General features: G+C 43.9%; 1 protein-coding gene and 1 long non-coding RNA gene across 3 annotated transcripts in view; one reads left to right on the top strand and one right to left on the bottom strand.

Moving 5' to 3' along the window:
• Positions 1–25,146, bottom strand: part of CEBPG (CCAAT enhancer binding protein gamma) — an 80,787-nt gene that overhangs the window by 44,461 nt on the left and 11,180 nt on the right. The gene's annotated exons all lie outside the window — the stretch shown is intronic.
• On the top strand, positions 19,335–22,937 carry LOC141098720 (uncharacterized). The gene is made up of 3 exons (XR_012234328.1): positions 19,335–20,149; positions 21,657–21,714; positions 22,669–22,937. It is a non-coding gene; the product is annotated as an uncharacterized lncRNA (long non-coding RNA).

Genomic DNA, 25,146 nt, shown 5'->3' on the forward strand with positions numbered 1-25,146 from the left:
ATCCACAACAACTAGCAGTAGCCGTGGGGGGTTCCTACGGTGCCCTAGACCCCTCGATCACAGCCGGAGAACTACATAGCCTAAAGACAGAAAGGGGAAAAACTAAAATGCCTCAGAGCAGACCCCAAAGCAATAGGCAGCCCCCAACATATAATGACGGTGAAGCAAGATGAAAACACTAACACAGATAGAAAGATAGGTTGAGCAAATGATGGGGCCCAAGCTAACTACATAGGACAGGATAGGAAAGTTGCTGTCTGCCATCCGCAAAAACCCTATCCAAAAAGAGCCAACCGACTGATAGGAAAAAGAGGCCCTGAAGTCGCTAGGCTTCAAAAGACTATATCAGCACTCAGGTATATTCTGAAGACAGAGCAAAAGATCAACAGATCAGAGACAAAAATGGAATTCAGCTCACCCCCGGCCGGGGATGACAGAACTCCCATAAAACAAGGCAAAACAAAAACAAAACTGAAGAGTACAAAGCAGAGCAGAAAAACTTATCTTTGAGATGCAGGAATCAGACTGGTCTCCAAGAATCCAGCAGGAAAATCACCAGCCAGAAAGAAGGGCGTCGGCAGCCTTATATCCAGTCCTCAATTCCAGCCACCCAGTCATCATCTAGCTGCCCAGGTGTTTGGTAATCAGCCTCACTACCTTCCTTCACCAGAGTAGGGAGTTCATCAGACCTCAATGGTGAAGGGAAAGATGAACTCACAACAAGTTCCTCTCAGCCCAGTGGAGAATGTGTTCCACCTCACGCATTGCCGCCCTGTTGCGGGTGCCCCCTTGATGGTTAATACATGCAACAGCCATGGCTTTGATTGTATTCGGATGGGACGACCCACCAGGTGAAGATGGAACCGCCACAGGGACAACTGAATCACCTGGATTTCCAGGACGTTGATCGGAAGGCGCGACTCTTGAGGTGACCAGCGCCCCTGGGCAGTGTGATGACGAAAGACAGCTCCCCAGCCAAGAAGACTGACGTCGATGGTGACCACCAGCCAATTGGACTGGGAGAAGGGATTATCCCTGGGTGAGAGAAGACCATAACGTCCACCACCTGAGGGCCTGCTTGACCCACGGAGACAAGCGGCAGCCGGTCGAGGGAGAACGGGTTCCTGTTTCAGGCTGCCAGAAGAGCATGCTACAGAGGATGGAGGTGCAGCTGAGCAAAGGGAATAGCTTCCTTCGCCTCCACCATCTTGCCCAGGGTTCCCTATGCGGAATCGGATGGAGTGAGGATATGGGCGACAAAGTGACTGCGCTCCCTGTTGAAGGGCTAGGATCCTGTCTAGTGGGAGAATCACCAACCCTCGGAAGGTGTCCACAGTCATTCCTAAAAGAGGATATCTGCTGAGCTGGGACAGGGGAAGATTTGTTTAGGATTATCAGCCAGCCCAGGTGAGAAAGTGTATCCAAAGTGATACGGATGCACTCCGTGCAGGCTTGGAAAGACGGGCCCTTGATTAGAAGGTCGTCTAAGTATGGCAAAACGACCATGCCCTGAGAATGCAGAATGGACATGATGGCCGTCATGACCTTTGTTAACAATCTGGAAGAGGTGGCGAGGCTGTGAACTGGAAATGATCCCCACGGACGGCGAAACGCAGGAACTTCTGGTGGTGGTGGGGAAACGGGATTTGAAGATGCATGCTAGGAACTCCCTCCTTCTCCACTGAGGTGATGACAGAACGGAGGGGCTCCATCCTGAAGTGCCAGACCTTGACAAACTTGTTTAGGAGTTTCAGGTCCAGAATGGGCCGCACCGTTCCTTCCTTCTTCGGAACCACGAATAGGTTCGAGTATCACAATTGAGTCCAATCAATTCAATCAATTGAGTACAATCGAGTTCACAATTGGTGCAGAATCCAACCAGAGGAGCAGCACGTTTAGACCTAATAGTATCTAATAGACCTAACAGAATAACAAATCTCCAGGTCGTTGGGCAACTAGGAAATAGAGACCACAATATTGTACAGGTTCACTTGTCTTCACTAAGGGGACTTGTCAGGGAGTCACAACAACACTGAACTTTAGGAAGGCAAAGTTTGACCAGCTTAAAGATGCCCTTAATCTGATTGACTGGGACAATGTCTTCAGAAATAAGACTACAGAAAATAAATGGGAAATGTTTAAGATATCCTAAATAGGCACTGTAAGCGTTTTATGCCTTCAGGGAATAAAAAAACGCAAAAAATAGGAAAATGCCATGTGGCTAAACAAAGAAGAGGGGCAATTAAAAGTAAAAAGAAAGCGTTTAAACTACTAAAGCAGGATGGCACAGTTGAAGCTCTAAAAACTATAGGAAGAAAAATACTTTAGCTAAAAAACGAATTAAAGCTGCCAAAAAGGAAGCAGGGAAGCACATTGCTAAGGAGAGTAAAACTAATCCCAAACTGTTCTTCAACTATATCAATAGTAAAAGAATCAAAAGTGAAAGTGTAGGCTCCTTAAAATTAATTGTGAGGAAAGAATGGTTGTAGATGACGAGGAAAAAGCTAATTTATTAAACACGCACGAATACTAAGAGAACTAAGTAATGCAATAGACAAACCATTACTTCTTATATTTAGGGACTCTATAGGGATGGGGTCTCTTCCACAGGACTGGCGCATAGCAAATGTGGTACCAATATTTAAAAAGGGCTCTAAAAGTGAACCTGGAAATTATAGGCCAGTAAGTCTAACCTCTATTGTTGGTAAAATATTTGAACAATTTCTGAAGGATATTATACTGGACAATACAAATTTCTCTCCAAGGATGTTTATACTAAAGAATGTGACGGTCACAAGGGGGCAGACGCTGCGTCTGGAGAGAAGGTATGACGACTCCTGGAATGGACCCTCTGGGTCGTGACACCAACCCTCCCAGGGCGAGCTGACCTAGTGAAGACCACCCCCTATACAGGGAGTGTCAGGGGCAAGCCCCAGGGGGTGAGGCACCATGACTGCTGGCACTAGTCGGCCGGCTCACAGGAGACACGAGTGGGTGAGTGTGTCTGCAGGAACGTGTAAAGGGTGGACACGGGATCACGTGGTATAGAGACTTCGTTCGTCTGGGTGTGAGTGAAGCAGGATGCGTGCAAGGAGCACGTCAGAGCACTGAGTCATGCAGCAGGTGTGCCACGAGGTGTAACAGAGTACAGGAGCAGGGTGTGTGCCAGAGGGCACAACTGAGCATAAGACAGAGCGCAGGATTGGTACGTGTGCCAGGAGGCACAACAGAGTAAGAGACTGAGTACAGGATCAGAGCATGTGCCAGGAGGCACAACTGAGTATGAGACAAAGCACAGGGTCCGAGTGTGTGCCAGGAGGCACAACTGAGTATAAGACAGAGCACGGAATCAGAGTGTGTGCCAGGAGGCACAACTGAGGATGAGACAGAGTACTGGGTCAGAGCATGTGCCAGGAGGCACAACTGAGTACGAGACAGAGCACAGGGTCAGAGCGTGTGCCAGGAGGCACAACCAAGTACAAGGCAGAGTGCAGATTCAGAGCGTGTGCCAAGAGGCACAACAGAGTGCAAGGCAGGGGACCTGAATACAGCGCACAGCCAGGCAGGGACACGGCAGACCAAGCCAGGAAGCACAACAATAATCAGGCACCTCCCCAAGGGGGAGGTCATCTGATATAGCACATGACTACTACTGGTTGCGGGTCAGGACCTAGCCAGAAATCACCTGACCACTACAGGTTCCGGGTCAGGTCCTCCATTACCATAGAGAGGACCGAGCCCTATACAGCACTGACAGGAGCGCGCAAGCGCAAACGTGACATGGAGGAGACCCGGGAATGAAAGCTGCGCGTGCGTACCCGACGGGACCCCCGGAGTGAACGCGGCTCCGGAAGAGATGACGTCGGGACCAAGGTCCCGCCCCCAGGTGAGCGCGGTGTGACAGGTTTGGCCAGAGAGATCTGATGGGCCAGATCCGCTGCCTCCTGTGGAATGGTTACTATCCTGAATGGTTTCTTGGGCTGATACCCTGACCAGAACCATAGCTTTAGCTACCCACGTCGCGGCAAAAGAGTGTGTCAAGAGTGGGAGACGAGGGTTGCATTGACAATCCAACACAATGGATAGTACTCATGAAAGGATAAAGTTACATTAAAACTAAGCATTGTTACATTGTTTTTCTTGTGAAATTCTCAATAAGTTTGATGTGTCACATGACCATCTTCCCATTGAAAAAAATAAAGTTGGATCCAAAATGGCCGACTTCAAAATGGCCATCATGGTCACCACCCATCTTGAAAAGTTTCCCCCCCCCAAATACTAATGAAAAAATGACTAAGTATGGAATGGACAAGGCAACTGTTAGGTGGATTCATAACTGGCTTAGTGATCGGACCCAAAGAGTGGTCGTAAATGGCTGCACATCCAGTTGGAAGAATGTCTCAAGTGGGGTACCACAGGGCTCTGTCCTGGGCCCTGTATTGTTCAACATCTTTATCAACGATTTAGATGAAGGAATTGAGGGTAAACTGATTAAATTTGCTGATGACACAAAGCTAGGAGGGATAGCTAATACTAGAGAAGAGAGAGAGAGGATTCAAAAAGATATAAACTGGAGAAGTGGGCAGCAACTAACAGGATGGTTTTTAACAGGGAGAAATGCAAAGTACTACATCTGGGCTATAAAAATGAAAAAAGCATATACAGAATGGGAGGAATAGGGCTAAGTGACAGCACATGTGAAAAAGACTTGGGTATACTAAGAGATCACAGACTGAATATGAGTCAACAGTGTGATGCAGCAGCAAAAAAGGCAAATGCAATTCTAGGATGTATTAACAGAAGCATACAGTCTAGATCACGTGAAGTCATTATTTCCCTCTACTCCTCTTTGGTCAGACCTCATCTGGAATATTGTGTCCAGTTTTGGGCACCACATTTTAAAAAAGACATCAACAAACTGGAGCAAGTTCAGAAAAGAGCAACCAGAATGGTGACCGGTCTGCAAACCCTGTCTTATGAGGAAAGGTTGCAGGATTTGGGAATGTTTAGTTTGCAAAAGAGAAGGCTGAGAGGAGACTTAATAGCTGTCTACAAATATCTAAAGGGCTGTCACATTGTAGAAGGATCAACTTTATTCTCATTTGCACAAGGAAAGACTAGAAGCAATGGGATGAAACTGAATGGGAGGAGACACAGAATAGATATTAGAAAAAACTTTTTGACAGTTAGAGTGATCAATGAGTGGAACAGGCTGCCACGAGAAGTGGTGAGTTCTCCTTCAATGGAAGTCTTCAAACAGAGGCTGGACAGACATCTGACTGGGATGATTTAGCGAATCCTGCTTTGAGCAGGGGGTTGGACCAGATGGCCCAGGAGGTCCCTTCCAACTCTACGATTCTATGATTCTATGATCACCAACCATTCTCATTTTATTTAGGTGTGTATCCATATAAATGGCCCACCCTGTAGAAGATGTAATAAATAACCAGAGGAAAATGCCCTACGGTGTGAGTTGGGTCCCCAGACCCCTTTTTTGGGCCTTTATTTCATTGCTGCTCCCCACTTCAGCACTATCCAGTATTCCTCTGGCAATTTTTGTTTCATCGATGCACACCATGCATATGAAGGTACATCTTTGTTAGACCTTTGGGGCATATTTGACATTTCTGTCCGTCGGGCATTTTCTCTGGTTATTCATTACATCTTCTATATTTATCCCGCTATTTGTTCCAGCATATACTGTAATTATTATGTGCAGGTGCAGTCCTCCTTGAATACCTATTTTTATAGTTTACCTTGCCAAGAGTATTATCTCTTTTTCAGATAAAATCTTTCTTCTGTTTGCTGACTCCCATTATCCACGCCGCTAGGTTTACTATTGTTATCAATTTTATGGATACATACTTCTATTGGTGGTGCTTGACTATATTGTGATAGACATTCATTTACCTGTTTGTCATGGTATTTAAATACCTCTGCACAATGTGTTTCGTGCATTGTCTGACATTATGGTCTGGGAAACCTTCTTCCTTTGCATTTTAATTGTTTTTAGATGTATTCTGTCTGTTAGTTGTCCAATAAAATTATTCTTTTTATATTTATCATTTTGGTGATATTCAGGTAGCCTTTTCTCCTTTGCCCTACCTTCATTCTTTTCTACCTGATGTAGCACCTTGGGTTAGACATTTATTGTTTGGCATTGTGGTGTGCCCAAAATTTTATAGCTACAGTGCAAAACACTGGCAGAAGACGGTCAGCGGGAGTGCCGGCTGCACATTTCCAAGTGATAGATAAAAAAACAATGCTGCTTCAGCAGGGTGATTTTATTGCTCCTGTTTCATCATTGGATACCACCCCTCTTTAAATGTGCCCCCCCTTTTACTTCCTGTTATTGCCACCTGATGAAGACAGTTTTTTCTGTCAAAATGCGCTGTGGAAAATTTTATCCTAATTAGGCTGAGTTCACACGTGGCGTTTTTTTCGCGTTTCCGCGGCCGTTTTAACCGCACGATTTTGCCGCAAAAACGCGAAAAATAAGCATCCCATGCATTCCTATGGGATTCTGCAATGCTGTGCTAATGCTTCGGTTTTTACCGCGGCTGAATCGCTTCGCGGTAAAAACCGCAGCATGCTCATTAATTTGCGGAATCGCGGCGATCCCGCACCCATAGGAATGCATTGTTCCGCTTACTTCCCGCATGTGGCTGTGCACACCATGCGGAAAGTAAGCAGAACAATTGCGGATGGTACCCACGGTCCGGAGGAGAGGAGATTGTCCTCCGGGCTTTGGGTACCATATCCCTGTAAAAAATAGAATTTAAAATAAAAAATATTGTTATTCTCACCCTCCGACGTCCCGCGCAGTCTTCCCGCTTCTCTTCACGCTCTCGTTCCCAGTAGTCCTTTGTGAAAATGCCCGCGATGGCGTCCGTTCTCGCGGGATCGCAAAGTCTCGCGGTCATCGCGAATTACCGCGAGACATCGCGATCCCGCGAGAACGGACGTCATCGCGGGCATTTTCGTAAAGGATTACTGGGAACGCCTGCGCGGGACGTCGGAAGGTAAGAATAACACCATTTATTATTTTTTTTTACATTTTATCTTTTACTACTGATGCTGCATAGGCGGCCTCAGTAGTAAAAAGTTGGTCACACTTGTCAAACACTATGTTTGACGAGTGTGACCAATCTGTCAATCAGTTCTCCAAGCGATGCTACAGATCGCTTGGAAAAAGCTAGCATTTTGCAAGCTAAATATGCTTGCAAAATGCTAGTTTTTCCGTGGGAAAATCGCGGGAATTTAAAATGCGGTTTTCCCGCGGACTGGAATTCCGGAATTCTAGCGGTAATTTCCGCGAGAGTTCCGGTACGTGTGCACATAGCCTAAATGAGCAATTTTTATACTTAATCCTATCCTATGCACCCCCTTGGACCGGGCTTTTTACTCTTATTCCAGTACTTTCCCTCATCTGAGGCACCCGGCTGGAGCAGCATTGGTTTTTTATCTATCACTTGGAAATGTGCAGCTGGCGCTCCTGCTGACCGTCTTCTCTATTTTATTACTGAACCTGGGCACATACCCTTAGGATGCACACAGGTATACTTCCTTTCACCAAGCATGTGACTTATGCAGGAAATTGCTTGCATCAGAAAATTTTAGGGGTTTCATTGAAAAAAGGGGTGAATATATATGCACATGCCAATTTTTAGCTATTTGACCCCATAAATTTAATTAATGCTTATGTTTTTCTCACTTCTCCAAGTTAGACTATTTAGTACTGAAGCTTCACACACAAGTTAGATAAAAAAAGATATTTAAACCCAAATTGTAATGTAACAAAATAAGTAAAAAGTCAATGGGATGCATACTTTCGCAAGCCACTGTATGTCACGGTAAGGAGACTGTATAAATAAACAGGAAATAAATCATCTTTGGAAAAATGATGACTGTGAATAGAGGAATTATGTTATGAGAGAATCACATTCATATGAGCGGCCATCTTGAGGTTGGCAACTCAGCATGCGGTATTCTAATAAGACAAGCCCTCAGAATCTAGGATGGTTGCTTGTTAGCGCTGTAGCCTACAGAGTACAACACAACCTGTATTACCCATATCAGCATGCTCACTGGTAAATCAGCCGATAAATTTATTTGAACCACAGTCTCCATGATTTAGGGTATGCACTTAACCATTACACTATACCAGCCGATAAACTGGTAAACCAGTTTACATGGGAGATCATTTAGAAAAGTTCACATTTACAGTAACAAAGTGTATATAGAGGAATATATTTTATAAAACCTTCTGGCTGACATGGTCCAAGTGTATTGATTTGTGCCAAGAACGTGCAAAAAAAAAAAATGGAACTTCATGCCAAAGTTCTAGTTGCTTTTAAAGAGAAGGAGAAGTACATGTATTGCGGTAAGTACACAGTAATAGTGGGCGTACTGAAGGCCCTTAGTTTTCACTTAAGAGGAAACCTGACAGGTCCCCCCCATAGCTCCCAAATCACAGACCCTTTATTCAGGATAACACCAATAGAGCTTTAGAAATCCATTTTTTTTAAACTCTTTTTTTTCCTATGCAAATTAACATTTTGACTAGGGGATGGGGCACTCATTTTCCCAGATTAGCCATCCTACTCAGCATGCTATTACGCCCCTGTGAGAACATGATCTGCAAGAGCCAGTGTCATCCTCAAGTCTATACAAAATTGAAAGCTGCATAGAAATCCATGCAGCCGCACACTCCGGTCCTGAGTGCCGGCGGCAGTGCCGGGTATTGAGGTGCAAGACGCATGCGAGTGTGACCCCGGCCTTAAACACAATATCTGTCTACTTTGAAAAAAAAAAAATTGAAAAAAAATGGTGTGTGTTCCCGAGTAATTTTCTGCGCCAGAGACGGAAAGCCAGCGACTGGAGGGCGATGTTTAAAGCCTAGGGTTAATACCCATGGATCTTCCCAGGCTATGAATATCAGCCCGTAGCTGTATATTTACCCTTTACTGGCTATTAAAATAGGGGGACCCCCCCCAAAAAAATGAAGTGGGGTCCCCCTATAATTAATAGCCAGAAAAGGCTATGCAGACATCTGCGGACTGATATTAACAGTCTAGGAAGGGGCCATGGATATTGCTCCCCGGTACAAACATCAGCTCACAGCCGCCCAAGAAATGGAACATCTCTTAAGATAGGCTAAGTGCCGGAATTTGCCCATCTGTTCCCACTGCCCTGTAGCGGCGGCATATAGGGTAATATTTGTGGGGTTGATGTCACCTTTGCATTGTAAGGTGACATCAAGTCCAGCTTAGTAATGGAGAGGTGTCAATAAGATACCTATCCATTACTAATCCTCTAGTTGTTAAGGGGTTAAATAAACACACAGCCAGAATAAAGTATTTTAAGGAAATTAAACACTAAACAGTTTCCCATCTTTATTCTACTCCTAATTCCTGCGACGCCTTCGATCACCTGTAAAGAAAAATAAAAATATTAAACCAATAGTATACTCCCTGTTCCGACGTAATCCGTTTAATATTGAGTGTCCCACGATGATCTCCCCTAAACAGCTGTCACATCAGGAGAGATGACCTCTCTACAGGGCCTCCAGTGACACACTGACAGGAGATAATGGCTCCTGCAGTGTTATCACTGAGGATTCACTTGAGTTCATGCTCTCACTTTAAGGCACTGCTGCGTGAATATTTTCCCACACAGTGGTGCCGCAAGTGACAGCATGAACTCCATTGACCTCTGATGGCAGAGTGATCCAGTGAGGGAGGATACCTGCCATCATTCAATCACCGGAGGCCCCTGGAGAGCGGTCACATCTGCCGATGTGACAGCACTCCACAGAAGATCATCGTGGGACAATCGTTATTACATGGACTACAACGGAACAGGGAGAATACTATTGGTTTATTATTTTATTTTGTACAGGTGATTGAGGGCATCTGGGATTAGCTGTATAGTGATTATGTACTGTATGTCTTTTTTTTTTTTTACACGTGAACACAGTAGCTGGATGATGGGACTACTACTGTCCTATCATCGGCTAGCTAATCATGTGAACAGTACCTGTGTGTGTTTCATGTTTTTGGGTGGTGTGAACACTGTTGAACCGACTTGTTCACTTTTGTGCATGGCTCATGCGTTTTTAATCTATTTAGTTTCTTGCTTCTGCGAGTTTTGGGAGATCCCCGCCCCTCTCTTGTGAGCCATGCACATAAAAAGCCATCTTGCACAGCATATCCACATCAGACATTGCCTTTCTGAACCCTGCTCATACAGGTACTGTTCACATGATCAGGTTTTAAATACATTAGATAGGACTGCTCTAAGATGGGTATACCTTGGCGTTGGTGGAGCGGCTTAGTATACTTTTTTTGCAAAAAAAGTATCAACTAAATACCCTGTTTTTTACAACAGACTCGTATTTTAACGCGTTTGTTATACTGTGTTTTTCTGTGTTTCATGTCTTTGGGTGATGTGAACACTGTCCAACCGACTTGTTCACTTTTGTGCATGGCTCACCTGTTTTTAATCCTGCCACTAAGTGTTGGACTGTTTCTGAGGTTTCTTTGCATACTCTCCACTTTGGGTCTTGTCTTGTAGATTCCTGCTACTAGGCATCTGGTACTTAGTGCTTGCTCTTGTGCAGCTATGATTAGTCCCTCTGTGCTGTCTCGGAGTCCAGCTTTCTCCAGCCATTGGTAAGATGTCTCCATTTCAGCCACCTCCATTATCGGTCGATGGTACATCCCATGCAGCGGCTTCACTTGTCATGGTGCTTTATGTTCCTGTTATTCTTTCCAGATTTGTTGTTGCTGCCTTATGCTTTCTCTCAGGATCTCATCTTTTGGTGCCATTTTTCTAATGTATTCCTGGATACTCCTTGTTTCATCCATGATGGTGGCTTGGATGCTTATCCAACCTCAACCACCCTCTTTTCTGTTGGTATACAATCTTTGGTTGTTAGACTTGGGGTGGAGACCTCCATGCATTATGAGGAGCTTTTGTGTCTTCATGTCTGCAGTTTCCATCTCTTCTTTTGGCCAGCACACTATACCAGCAGGGTATCTGATAACTGGTAGGGCATACAGTATGTATTGATGGTGCAGATTTTATTCTTCCCATTGAGCTGGCTCTTTAGGACCTGCCTTACCCTTTGATGGTATTTGGATGTTGCTGCTTTCCTTGCCTCCTCATCATGGTTACCGCATCCCTGTGGGATGCCGAGGTACTTGTAGCATGTCTGTACACCTGCTATGTGCCCTACTGGTAATTCCACTCCAACAGCCTTGACTACCCTGCCTCTCTTTATTACCAACCTGCCGCACTTCTACAGTCCGAAGGACATCCCGATGTCTTCGCTGTAGATCCTTGTCAGGTGGATCAGTGAATTGATGTCTTGTTCATTTTTTGTATACAGCTTGATGTCATCCATGTAGAAGAGGTGGCTGATGGTCCTTCCACTCTTGAATTTGTATCCATAGCCAGACTCTAATTATCTGACTGAGCGGGTTCAAGCCTATGCAGAACAGCAATGAGGACAGTGCATCACCTTGGTATATGCCACATTTGATGGTCACTTGTGCTAGTTGTCTTGAGTTCACTTCCAATGTTGTTCTCCATAGCCCCATTGAGTTTCTGAGGAAGGTTCTTAATTTCCTGTTGACATTGTAAAGAGCCAAGCAATCACAGATCCATGTGCGTGGCATTGAATCATAAGCTTTCCTGTAGTCAATCCAGGCTGTGCTAAGATTGGTCTCTCTGGATCTTGAGCAACTGCTCTAGCTACTAGAAGCTGGTGCTTAGAGCCTCTGATTTTGGTCCCAATTCCTTTCCGAGCTGGATTCATGTACTGGTTCATATATAGTTCAACAGCTTGGTGGCTATGATGCCTGATAGGAGTTGTCATGTTGTTGTAAGAAAGGTTATTGAGTGGTAGTTGGATGGAGCTGTTCCTTTGAGAGGGTCCTTCATGATCAGCACTGTTCTTCCTTGTGTTAGCCAAGCTGGGTGGTGGCCTGCTTCTAGCAGTTGGTTCATCTGCTTAGCCATGAGTTAATGTTCCGCTGTTAATTTATTTAGGTGTGGATCATGTCTGGGCGAGGTGCTGTCCAGCTCTTCATGTTGTTGACCCGCTGTTGGATGCCTGCTTCTGTAATGTTGACTGGTTCTTTCTCTAGGTGGTTGCTGTGTTTCATTCTCAAATCTTCCAGCCACATTACACTGGTGTTGTTTTGTTTCCTTATCCCATATGTTCTTTCAGTATTGTTCAGTCTGCTATTGGAGTTGCTGCCTTTGTGATGTTACTCTGTAGTTGGGAGTACACCTTGGAATGGTTCTTTGGAGAACAGGGCATTTATCCTCTTGGCCTCTGCTTCCCTAGTGTATCTCCCTAGTCTTGCAGCGAGTGTCGTGAGCCTTTGTTTAGCAGTCTCAAGGGCTTCAGTTGGGGTCGGGCCTTTGTACTTGTACAGCTTGATCTTTACACCCTTCTGTATTTCTGTTAATTGGCTTACTTCCCTTCGTATCAACTTGATCTTTGTCTCCAGTCTTCTTTTCCAAGGGGGGCACATACTTCTGTTGTTCTTGCTGGTTGTATATCCAAGTATTTCCATGATTGCTGAGGCAGTTTAATAGATTAGTTTTAGTTTGAGTTATGGTGGTAGTAGGTATTGATGCAAGTGCTCTACTGGAATCTTCTAGCATACTGTCTGGTGGTGTTTCTTTGCTGAGCCTTGGCAGTTGATCTCTGGTATTGATTATATTTAGTTTATCTAAAATCTTACGAGATCTTCTGTTTCAGATAAGCTGCAATGCTCTCTTGTTGCAGGATTGGATCAGGATTTTCATTGGGTTGCATATTGTTCTTCCAGATCTTCATGTGGGGAGGATCTGCAGTGCAGTTGATCCATCTCAAGTCGTGATAATAGCTTTCTCTTTAATACATTGAAACGCTGGGTGACTAGTTGTTTCTCAGTCAGTGGACATGCAGGTCTTATATCCATACAGAGTTTCCTCATACACTTCATATATCCTCTCTCACTTGTTCTGCTGTTATAGTATCATTTCATTGGATCCAGGTTCTTTTGCCTTGTCCATGTATGGTTTGTTCCAGTAGTCCATTTACCATCAGATTGTCCTGGTTCCTTCCACATCGGAGATGGACCTTGCTTGCCCTTGCATGTGCCAAGATCTGATATGGCCACCACGGTGCTTTATGTAGTAGGGATGGTCCTACCTCGTGTAGCACATGGGGCTGGCTCTTCCTGTGTGTCTCAATCCCAGAAGGTGACCGTACGGAGCAATGCGTGCCATTGACGTCACTGGAACACTTGTTCCTGACACGCATCACGGCCGGGACACCAGAAATGACAGACTGGCACTGAGGTCACGCCCCCATGCGCTGGGGGCGTGAAAAACAAGGAGGAGATGAAACTTCCTACCTCAGATTAGTCAGATTACTTACTCCAAGGGACATTTAAACTCTGCAGCTAGTACAGAACACACTGCTCCCTGAAGAAGCAGGTGTAAAACGCTCGTCGAGACTCCTGCGCATCGTACAGGCATTACAAACCATGGGTAAGAGGTCTTTACATACACGCTGGTTATGTTTCAGTTAGGAGTTGTTTTGGCTTTCGTGCCCGAATGAGTTTACTAATGCAATACACAACATTTGAGGCTGCACAGCATTTTGTGCTATAAGAAATCTATAGGTATTTATTATTATATTTGAGGCTGTCAGATTTGCTGTGTATGGGCTACTCATTCCTCAATCTCTCCACCTGATTACACGAAAAAACTAACAGCTGCAATTTTGGTTAGTTTCTTTTTCTACTCTACCTCATCTAATGTTTGGCCTGTATTGCTGTTTCATGTTCATGGTTGTCACGGCCCGCCTTTTAATATTGTTTGATATATTTGATTCATGTGGTAAAAATAGTTTATATTTAATAGTTTGCATTAATGTCTTGTCTATGTGATTATAAATAAAACATCATTTTGTACCTTGTTATAAAACAAGACTTGGAATTAATTTCAAATACCATCCACATTTATCTTCTACTTTGAACAGAGATTTAAGCTCCCAAATGTTCTCTCATATTTCTATGTTATATGGAGACTTTCTTGTGGCATTGAATATGCCATTTTCTGCAATCCACAACTCTAGTTATGTATGTTTAACATAATGAATAGTATATATACTTACTGAAGAAACAAAAAAAACTTCAGCAGGCAGATGTCAGCCGTGGCACCTGTGCTGCAGCATAATTGCATGTGTATTGTGTTTATAATTAATATGGTTGAGGTTATCCTGATATTTAAAAATCCATTAGACAATCTCGCCAGCCACGCCTGCGCAGTAGCAGCTATCTGTGTATCTAAAAGTGATCCGATAGCTGCTATTGTGCTAGTGGCCCCATCTTGGAGGAGGAAATTTTTTTTTTCTTCTCTTGCAAGATGGTGCCACCTGCGCAATAGCAGCTATCAAATCACTCCTATATACACCAATAGCTGCTCCAGCAAATTTAAATGCGTGTCTTTTTTTTTTGTTAAATATCAGGGTAACCTTAACCATAATTATATGCACATTTGATGGAGGCACGATGCTATCGCATAGGGAGGGCAGCAATGTCACGATGAGGGCAGGCTTTGCAGCGTTGATTATCTCCCCCCCCATATGCTCACCCACCTATCCACTCTCTTTCCCCATGTGCTGACTTCTGTCTGTGCGCTCTTCTTTGACCTGTCTACCCCATGTGCTATCCCCCTTGTCTGCTGTCTCTCTCCTTCCTGTGCTGTCCCGTTTGAGCTGTCTCTCTCACCCATCTGCTGTACTCCCCTCTCATGTCATCTCTTCTTTGCCCTGTGTACCCCATGTGCTCTCCCCCTTGACTGCTCTCTCTCTCTACCACTGTGCTGTAGACACCTCACCCATCTGCCGCCGGGATCAGTCAAATGATTCACTGCGCCTGCGTGGAATTCGCGCAGACGCAGTAAATCAGACTGCCACCATCTTTGTGCAGATAGTGGCGATCACATTAAAACTGCGCATGCGCTCCTCCTGTATGAAGATGGCGGCGGTCAGTGAATCATTTGGCTGATTCCGGTAGCGGCGTGTTCGCGACAGAGTTCCGCTGGTGGTACCACGCAAGAGGCTGTGTACAGCTTATACAGTGTGTGTGCTGCTTACGGCATATACAGCTTGTATGTGTGGTGTGACAGTGTTCGGCTGGGTTTCGTGCAAGAGGCTGATACCACCAGCAGTTTCCATATTAAGACAACCATCACTTGGGTGTCCCAATATGGTGGTTGGTGAACTTCCGCAGTTTGGAATTCTGGGATCCGGTGACATCTGGACGGAAAAAGATGTGAAGACATTGCAAGGTGTAAATATTAGTCTAGATGGAGGCCCGATGCTATGGTATCGGGAGGGCGGTAATGTCACGATGGGGGCAGGCTTTGCAGCATTGAGAATCCCCCCCACCATGTGCTCACCCACCTATCCACTCTCTCTTTCCCCATGTGCTGACTTCTCCCGTCTGTGCTCTCTTCTTTGACCTGTCTATCCCATGTGCTATCCCCCTTGTCTGCTGTCTCTCTCCTTCCGGTGCTGTGTTCTCCCCTCATGTGCTGTCCCATTTGAGCTGTGTCCCCCCTGTGCTCTGTCTCTCTCACCCCTGTGTCTGACTATGTACAGAACATACCACAGCTCCTGGGCAGGGGAGAAAGCATTAGACAATACTGACATTACAGCAGGAGATCGCAGAGGATAGATTTTGTGAGGTAAAATATTGTTTAAAAAGAGTCAGTGAAATATTTTACCTCACAAAATGAATCATCTGTGCTCCCCTGCTGTTATATCAGTATTTTCTTTTGCTTCCTCCCCTGCCCAGGAGATTTGGTATGCTCCATACACGGTCAGACAATTTTTAAAATGAACTTTCGTTCGTGGGAAAACCCCTTTAATGTGACCGGCTTCCTCTGCCTGTAGATACGTCATGCATCTGCCGCCGGGATCAGCCAAATGATTCACTGCGCGGAATTTGCGAAGGCGCAGTGTGACTGTGTTCCGCTGGTGGTACCGCGCAAGAGGCTGCGTGAGTACGTGTGTTGCGACGGTGTTCCGCTGATGGTACCGCACAATAGGTTGATACCAGCAGTTTCCATATTGAGACACCCATCACTTGGGTGTCCCAATATGGTGGTCGGTGAACGTCCTCCACTTGGAATTCTGGTATACGGTGACATCTGGACAGAACAGGAAATGAAAACATTACAAGGCAATTATATTAATAGATTACACATGCGATAATGCCCCAGCTGGCACCAGCCTGCAGAAGGGTGTGGTTTTTTTTTCCCCCAGTATGTGTACATATATAATATTCATTATGTTAACTACAGGGCAGATCAGTGACCTGTCGGCAGTCTTCAGTATGAATAGCTAAAAAGAGACCACATTGAAGACCACTACCCCCCAGCCTGTCCGAAGTATGAGAATCTCAGTAACTCAAAACTGAAACTAAAGATTACACAACAACCACAAGACGGATTTCATCAACTTAATCAGTATAACTGCGCTGACCAGACTGTGTGTAGGTTACTGTGCACAATCCTGCTGACAGATTCAATTTAAGACTCTGCATCATGGTGTCTTTCTCTGTCTATTGATTGCGCTTTGCTTAGGCTGATTTCACGTATCAGTTTTTTGCAATCAATCTGTCGAATTTTCAAAGAAACGGATCTGGTGACTGATGCCGCTAAATCCGTTTTCTTCTCATAGACTTGTATTAGCGACGGGTTGCGACGGATGGCCGCACGTTTCATCCATCGTTTTTGTCCGTCGGCCGGAGGCAACGTAGGAACGTTTTTTGTCTACATCGAAAAATCGGACAGCGACGAATCCATTGCTGTCCGATTTTTGCTAGAATGGAAGCCTATGGGCGACGGATCCGTCGCTCTCCGACAAATGACGGAATCCGGTGACTGATTCCGTTTTTTTTCTTTAACTGTGCATGTGCCAACACTGTGTGTGCCTGTATGGTGTGTGCGGGCTATGTGTGTGTGCGTGTGTGGCGGGGTCGTGCGGGGGTATGCGTGGGTCTGTGTGTGTGTGTGTGTATGCAGGCATTGTCGGGCTATGCCTGCTACAGTGACAGTGATTGATTGACACATTAGCCAACAATTGGACAGTAGTAGTCCAATGTGCTGAATGTATAAAAAAAAAAACAACACACACATATAAAGTTCATACTCACCATATTCTGCTAATCCCTGAAGCCCTTGCTCACCTGAAAAAAAATTAAAATAAACAAACAATATACTCCCTGTGTCCGACGTAATCCAATAAATACAATTGTCCCACAACGATCTCCCGTGGAGAGCTGTCACATCAGCTGATGTGACCGCTCTCCAGGGATTAAGGTGATACAATGACGGAGATAATCCTCCGCATTGTATCACTCCGCCACCGACAGGTCACCTGTCACTTTGCGGCAATACAGCATGAGAATTTTCTCATGCTATAGTGCTGTAAAGCGAGAGGCTTATCTCCAATGACACACTGCTGGAGGGTTATCTCTGGTCAGTGTGTCATCGGGAGGCCTACAGAGCGGTCACATCTGCTAATGTGACAGCTCTATAGGGGTGATCGCCGTGGGTCAATCGTTATTAATGGGATTACGTTGGACAGGGAGTATATTGTTGGGTTTTTTTTTGCAGGTGATCGATAGCTTCGACTGGATAGGCGTAAAATAAAAATTTTGAAAAAATGTGTCGTGCTTTATTTCATTTAAATACTTTATTCTTACATGTGTAGGTTTTTTAACCCTTAATTAATATACGATTAATAATGGATAGGCATCACATTGACACCTCTCCATTATTAACTGGGCTTAATGTCACCTTAGAATAGCAAGGTGACATTAACCCCTTATTACCCCATATGCCACTGCTACACGGCAGTGGGAAGAGAGGGGCTAATTCCCAGAATTGGCGCATCTTAGAGATGCGCCATTTCTGGGGTGGCAATATCCATGGCCCCTTCCTAGGCTATGAATATTAGCCCGCACCTGTCTGCGTAGCCTTTCTCGCTACAAAATATAGGGGGACCCCCAAGTCATTTTTTTTGGGGGGGTCCCCCTATTTTAATAGCCAGTAAAGGCTATGCAGACAGCTGCGGGCTGATATTCATAGCCTGGGAAGGGGCCATGGGTATTACCCCCTTCCCAGGCTACAAATATTGGCCCCCGGCCGTCAGCTTTCCCCGTCTGGCACAGAAAATTGCGTGGGAGCCCACGCCATTTTTTTTCTTTTTTTTTTTTACATAAAAAATATTGTTCATTAATAAACATCAGCCTAATTTATCTATCCCTATCCATAGATATATCAAAAGAAAAAATATATCTATAGCTATATCTATGTATTCTATCTATAGATCTGTCTGTCTGTGGGCGTTTTTAAGAACGGATCAGTCAAAAAACGGACAAAACGGATGAAAAAACAGATGCGACGGATCAGTTTTCTTTTACGGATCCGACTAGCTGATCCAGGGAAAAAAACGGATCGTCACATCAGTTTTTGACAATCTGCGTCGTATCCGTCGATCCGATGGATTGTGACGCCAAAAAACTGATATGCAAAAGCAGCCTTAGATCCGACAAGGCTTCATTGATGTTGGAGTCTTTTAGAAAGGTTGCCTACCTTGCAGACATGAGCTGTGTTCAGCCATAGTGTCCAGCAAACTCGCCATCACTTTTATATAATTGAAAACCCAATATGAGGGAGGGGACTCATTTCCATAGACCTTTCAGGTTATCGGAGAGGTCATCTTTTGTGGCATGATAGTTGTCAATTACTTTTAGCGTCTGTTTGAGGTCATGCAATTTGGTTTGCGGCAAGTGTGGGCTCTTGACTTCCTGCCCTTCATAATGTTCACAATCAGATTGCACTTGCTGTATTTCAGCATCGGGAGATTGCACAGGACAATTCTCAGCCATTGTGATTTTTGGATGTTGACAATTACTGCACAGCTCCCATGGGTCCCTTCAATAAGATTCCCAAAATATTTGGAGTGAATTTTGGGATTTCCAGTCTGGGTGATCGTTGCTACGTGGAAAATTGTTATAACAAACTGAGGTAAAATATGCAGAAAGTTTATTTTAAAAGGTGTGATTGAAGATGAAACTGCGCACACACAGACGGTTCTGCAATTATGCAAGCAATGGGTTCATTTTAAACACGAAAACAGCTTGTTGACGTTTGTAGAAGACCTCTAGGCGGGTGTAGATTATTGAAGACGCTACGCCTCTGACTTGCCTGTTGCTAGGGAGATTCCTGTGAGATTCAGCTGCGCTCTGCTGTGCAGGCACAAGGCAGGCACAATGACTGTGCTCGAAGGCAACTTCTGACCTGTCTCCACATAACGCGAATGGAGGCATAGCCGACTATAAAAAGGTCCTGATCTTCCTACCTCTGTATCAAAGATGAGCAGACTGGAACAGCGCAGATTCAGTGTTCGTAGATGCAAATGTAGAACCATAGCATGGGCACAATTCAAGACTTGGTTTATTTAAACTCAGATACTGAAACACTTGTCTGCACAATACTGCAATTTTCTCTGACTCCGCTAACGGTCTGTTCCTGCTGGTCAGAAATCGGTAGCTTCACAAGCCTAGCACAAGTGGTCCTCACAGCATCTCAGACTTTAAAATGGCTGCCTAGAGGAAGTGACCAATTTATCTGCCATGTGAAGCCAAGCCCATTTTGAACCAACTTAATTGGAACAAACAAGAGCGAGCGGTTAATACTGACCAGCAAATGGCAGCATTGCAAGATAATACATTTTAGCAGGTAACAAAAAAATGCAGAACAAACTTATTTTCTAATATTTGCAAACCCAACAGCTGTATAGTAATTGTACATGGAGGAATAACATACTATCTGAACTATTAATATGGGCATACAGATTATAGACTGCTAAAAAAAAAAGAAAAGTCTCAGATCAGATGCCTTGTTGGTAAACAATACTGCGCACTGCAGTATTCTGCTCTGCCCTCAACAGGGCAGAGCAGTGCACCTGCGCCGGAGCCACTACAGGAAGGGAAGAAGAGGACGGAATCGTATGAAGAAGGGTGGCGGTGGACCGGACCGCGACACCCATCGGATCCCGCCCCCTCCGGTGAGTATAATCTAACGTGTTTTTCTTATCTTTCAGGTTACATCAGGGGCTTATCTACAGCGTTACAGAATGCTTTAAATAAGCCCCTGATGTCAATGCCGGCAGCTGATAGTCCAAAAAAGGATGACAGATTCTCTTTAAGTTTTTGTACCAGGAGGGGCATAAGGTCACCCAGAAGCAGCATGCCAAGACGCATGAAAGCAGTGATTAAAAATCATGGTTATTCCACAAAAGATTGATTTCTGAACTCTTCCTGAGTTAAAACATTAGTGTTGTTGTTTCTAAATGATTATGAACTTGTTTTCTTAGCATTATTTGAGGTCTGCAAGCACTGCATTTTTTGTTCTTTTGACCATTTCTCATTTTCTGAAAATAAATACAAAATTTAGTGTTTGGAAATTCGAAGACATGTTGTCAATACCTTATAGAATAAAAGAGCAATTTACATTTTACTAAAAAATATTCCTATAAAAAGAAAAATCAGACAATCTGAAAATTTTGCAGTGGTCTCTTAATTTTTGCCAGAGCTGTAATTGCTTCACAAGGATATTCTCTGTTGCTTCCATTACTTTTGGAGACTTATAACAAACCCATATCAATAATTTATTATTTTCTTCCCCTCCCCTTATCGCCACCCACAGGGACTCTACATTTTCATTAGACTCACATATATTATCACGCAGGATGTGTTTTAAGGATGATTTTACATAAAAACAACCCCCCCCTTGCTTATTTGTACAGTCATTTCTGAACAGACTATAGCCAAGTACGTTGAGTTGTGGGGAAAAAAGCAAAAAAAAATCATTTTTCCCCACAAATGTTTCTTTAGCTCCAAACTTTGTATTTTCACAAGGATAACAGAAGAAAATGGACCCCCAAATTTGTTATGCAATTTCTCCTGAGTTCACCGATACCCCATTTGTGGTCGAAAACTACTTTTGAGGCACAGTGCAAAGTTCAGAAGGGAAGAAACACCATATTGTAGTTTAGATTTTTCTGCACTGGTTTGAGGGTGCCATGTCACATTGGTAGAGCCCAAGAAATGCCAGAACAGCAGAATCCCCCCATACTTGACCCCCATTTTACAAACTAAACCTCTCAATGAATTATTCTAGGGGTGAAAAGATCATATTGAAACCACAGGTAGGTCACAGAATTTTATACCACTGGGCACTGAAGAAAAAATAATTTACGTTTTAACCACTAAGATTGTGTGTTAGCACCAAGGTTTACATTTTCATACTTGGACTTGGGTGAGTGTAGGAATACCCCATATGTGGCTGTAGAGTACTGCTTAGCCATTCTGACAGAATCGAGAGGGACGGAGCGCCATTTGCCTCCTGGAGCGCAGATTTTGCTAGAATAGTTTGCGGACTTAATATACAGAGCCCCAAAGTGCTAGAAAAGTGGAATCCCCCCTGAAGAGACCCCATTTTGTAAATTATACCCCTTTAGGAATTTATCTATAGGTGTAGTAACGATTTTGACTCCATGGGTGTTTTCGCAGAAACAGGTAGCAGTGGATGTTGAAGAGTGAAAATTGAAGACTGCCATTGTAGTGACCAGTAAGTTCTGCCCATTTCATGCTTCTGGAGACATGTACCCTCATCACTACAGAAATGCAAAACATGTGGGCACCAAATGTGGTTTAGAAATACTGTGTGGCTCAGAAGGGGGAGGGGGGCACTTGGATTTGGGAGTGGAGAATTTGCTGAATTTCTTTTGAGGGGTGAGGAGCCACTTAGCTTTTCCAGAGCCTTTGTCCTACCAGTAACGTGGGAGCCCCCTATATTTCCGTTAACAGATGACGGAAGTGAGTGGGGATTTGCTTTTTTCTGGATTGAGTTGAAGCATTTATTGGGAACATTTTACATAACGTTTGGGATCACATTAATCCGGCGCTCTACTCTGACCACTTATATCGGGGTTTTCATCTAAATCTCTGAGTGACATGATTCATATGAAATCCCTGAGGGATCCATTCACTATAATGAGGCAGCAGAGTTACTCTGGACTCCATCAGTGGTGTCCTTTACAGAAGTGCACAAAACTAACTGGTCCACTGGACTTTTATACTTGCCTAAAAAGACGGACACCACCGGATCACAGGTCAGACGGTGTCCACAGTGCCTCCATCTGACTCATTGGGAATCTTCTGCCGGGGGTTCCGTCTGAATCACATATTTCAGAGATTTACATGGAAATCCTAGCGTACTTTGTGAAACAAAATGAACAAATTAACAGCATTTGAAGAATAGGCTTTATTTATTTTGGGGGGTGGAGTCTGTCTATATATAAAGTCCACTTTAAAGCCCACACTAAGAGAAGATATACAAGAGGGAAATGAAGAGGTGGAGTCTCTATGGGTGGAGATACAAGGAGGGTGTGATGGTGTGATATGCTATATGGATATCATTTTGTGTATATTGCTATTTCACTGATTTGCATAGTGTTAATCTTGATGCCTTGTATGTCTGCAGCCTGACTTTTATCTATGACTCTTGATGACCCCCCTGTAGTGTCATAATCCCCCAGGCACCTTTTGTCAAGTCTGGGAGGCCTGAAAACCGCCAAACCGGTTTGACTCTCCCTGGACATAATGAGGGGGCTGGGCAAGTCAGTTGCTGTGTGCAGAGCATGGTGTGAAGACAGGACTTCGGAGAGAAAGAAGAATATATGGAACATGTTATCACTGTCAGCTGGATTTTGGACTCTCATCTCCCTGGACATGTTATACTGTTACTGAACTGCATTCAGATTCTAGACTATCTTTTGTGGGGTGGACTGAATATGGACCTTTCATATTTTTGCCTAAATAAATGTCTTGGAATTGTTCACTCTCCTCTTGCTCTGTTGATTGTGTGATACCAGAGAAGGACCCCGTGACAGAGGGAAAAGTAATATAATCCTCATAGGGGGTTTGTTATAAGCCACCAAATATAACAGAAACCACTGAAAATGTATTATTGAAACAAATAGACAAAGCAGCAAATCACAATGAGGTGACTATTGTGGGGGACTTCAACTACCCCGACATAGACTGGGAAACTGAAACCTGCATATCACAGAAAGGAAATCAATTTCTGTCAGTGACCAAGGATAATTATCTGTCACAACTTGTGCAGGGCCAAACTAGAGGGTCTGTCCTTCTGGACTTAATTTTAAGCAACAGGCGTACGAGTCGATGGGCACCTAGGGAACAGTGACCACTATATAATACAATTCCACTTGTCCTTCAGTAAGGTGCCCTGGAAGGGGGTTCCGAAAACGCTGAATTTCAGGAAAACAAAGTTTGATCAGCTTAGAGAGGACCTTTGCCGAATTGATTGGGACAATGTCCTCAAAAATAGGAGCACAGAAAATAAATGGGAAATATTTAAATCAGTTTTACACACCCACTGCGAGCTAGCCATACCGTACAGAAATAAAAGGGCTAGGAACAGGAGAACACCAATGTGGCTAAATAAGGATGTAAAAAGGGCAATAAATAACAAGAACAAGGCATTTAAGAAACTAAAACAAGAAGGCAATGAAGAAGCATTAAAAAGTTATAGAGAAAAAAATAAAATGTGTAAAAAACAAATACATTTAGCAAAAGTGGAAATTGAGAGACTCATTGCTAAGGAAAGTAAAACAAACCCCAAACTATTCTTTAATTATATAAACAGTAAAATGATTAAAATTGATGGTGTCGGCCCTTTAAAGAACAATGAGGGTGAAATCATAGAAAGCGATGTGGGAAAAGCAAATGTTTTAAATACTTTTTCTCAACAGTGTTCACACAGGAAAAGGATTTGCCAGGGGAAATGCAGAGCGATAATGTAAACTCCCCATTAAGTATTACCTGCCTAACCCAGGAAGAAGTGCAGAACCGCCTTAGTAAGATTAAAATTGACAAATCACCAGGCCCTGATGGCATTCACCCTCGGGTATTAAGAGAGTTAAGTAATGTGATAGACAGGCCTCTATTCCTTATATTTAAAGACTCTATAGAAACAGGGTCTGTTCCTTTTGATTGGCGGCAAGCAAATGTGGTACCAATATTCAAAAAGGGGTGTAAAAGGGAACCTGGAAACTATAGGCCGGTAAGATTAACATCTGTTATGGGTAAAATTTTTGAAGGGTTTCTAAGGGATACCATTATGGATTATCTCAATGTTAATAAATGTTTAACTCCATATCAACATGGATTTATGAAGGATCGCTCCTGTCAAACTAACCTGATCAGCTTCTATGAGGATGTAAGCTCTCAAATGGACCAAGAAGAATCATTGGATGTCATTTATCTCGACTTCTCTAAAGCATTTGACACTGTCCCACATAAAAGATTGGTAAGTAAGATGAGAAAGCTTGGGCTAGGGGAAAATGTGTGTGGATGGGTAGGTAGCTGGCTTAGTGATAGAAAACAAAGAGTGGTTATTAATGGTGCATACTCAGATTGGGCCAGGGTTACTAGTGGGGTACCACAGGGTTCTGTATTGGGCCCCCTACTATTTAATATATTAATGATCTAGTGGATGGTTTACACAGTAAAATATCAGTTTTTGCAGATGATACAAAACTATGTAAGGTAGTTAACACAAAGGAGGACAGTTTGCAACTACAGACAGATTTAAGTAAATTAGAGAATTGGGCTGAAAAATGGCAAATGAGGTTTAACACAGATAAGTGTAAGGTTATGCACATGGGAAGGAGAAACAGATGCTACAATTACTTACTAAATGGGAAACTGCTGGGGAAATCAGACATGGAAAAAGACTTAGGCATCTTAGTCAACAAGAAGCTAAATTGGAGTACCCAGTGTCAGGCAGCTGCCACCAAAGCAAATAGGGTCATGGGATGCATTAGAAGAGGTCTGGGGACACGAGATGAAAACATAATTCTCCCTCTGTACAAATCACTCGTCAGACCACACTTGGAGTATTGTGTGCAATTGTGGACGCCGGTGCTCAAGAAAGACATTACTGAACTTGAAAGGGTTCAAAGGCGGGCTACTA

The sequence above is a fragment of the Dendrobates tinctorius genome, unplaced genomic scaffold (assembly GCF_039654945.1).
Source record: "Dendrobates tinctorius isolate UK_male_01 unplaced genomic scaffold, ASM3965494v1 ptg000094l, whole genome shotgun sequence".
NCBI lineage: Eukaryota > Metazoa > Chordata > Amphibia > Anura > Dendrobatidae > Dendrobates > Dendrobates tinctorius.